Source organism: Trichechus manatus, unplaced genomic scaffold, assembly GCF_000243295.1.
Source record: "Trichechus manatus latirostris isolate Lorelei unplaced genomic scaffold, TriManLat1.0 scaffold01871, whole genome shotgun sequence".
Classification (NCBI taxonomy): Eukaryota; Metazoa; Chordata; class Mammalia; order Sirenia; family Trichechidae; genus Trichechus; species Trichechus manatus.
This window is the reverse complement of record NW_004445807.1, coordinates 1-553: the sequence shown is the minus strand read 5'-3', so window position 1 is coordinate 553 and position 553 is coordinate 1. Positions and strand designations below refer to the sequence as shown.

At 36.2% G+C, this 553-nt stretch overlaps 1 non-coding gene across 1 annotated transcript; it reads right to left on the bottom strand.

Annotated features, from left to right (window-relative positions):
* Positions 1–402: 402 nt before the first annotated feature.
* LOC111819442 (U6 spliceosomal RNA) lies at positions 403–509 on the bottom strand. Its single transcript, XR_002823063.1, has one exon. It is a non-coding gene; the product is annotated as a U6 spliceosomal RNA (small nuclear RNA).
* Between the last annotated feature and the right edge of the window lie 44 nt (positions 510–553).

Sequence of the window (553 nt, the reverse complement as noted above, 5' to 3'; positions counted from 1 at the left end):
AAAATCGACAAATTCTTTTTGGTACAGTGACTGTGTATTCCTTCCATCTTCTTTTCATGCTTCCTACATCCTTCAATATTTTCCCTATAGAAACCTTCAATATTGCAACTTGAGGCTTGAATTTTTTCTCTGCGTTTTCTGTTTTCTCTCCCATTCTGAAACTCTGATCGCTTGCAAATTTTTGCTTTTGATTGTATCTCACATTGTTCTCAGGGTTTCTTCATTTTTCTTCATTCTCTCCTCTGATTTTTCCTCAAACGAAGTGGTATCCAAGGATTTGTCTTCAATTGCACTGATCCTGTCTTCCATTGTTTCAAACGTGCTCCTCAAACCTTCTATGACACTGTCCATTTTTGAAATCTTGTTTATCTTTTGGATTTTTAATTGCCGTTTTTGTACGATAAAAATATGGAACGCTTCGTGAATTTGCATGTCATCCCTGTGCAGAGGTCATGCTAATCTTCTCTGTATCATTCCAATTTTAGTATATGTGCTGACAAAGTGAACACTGATTGATAATACTGAACTTCTCCATTGTCTCTTTCCACAGATG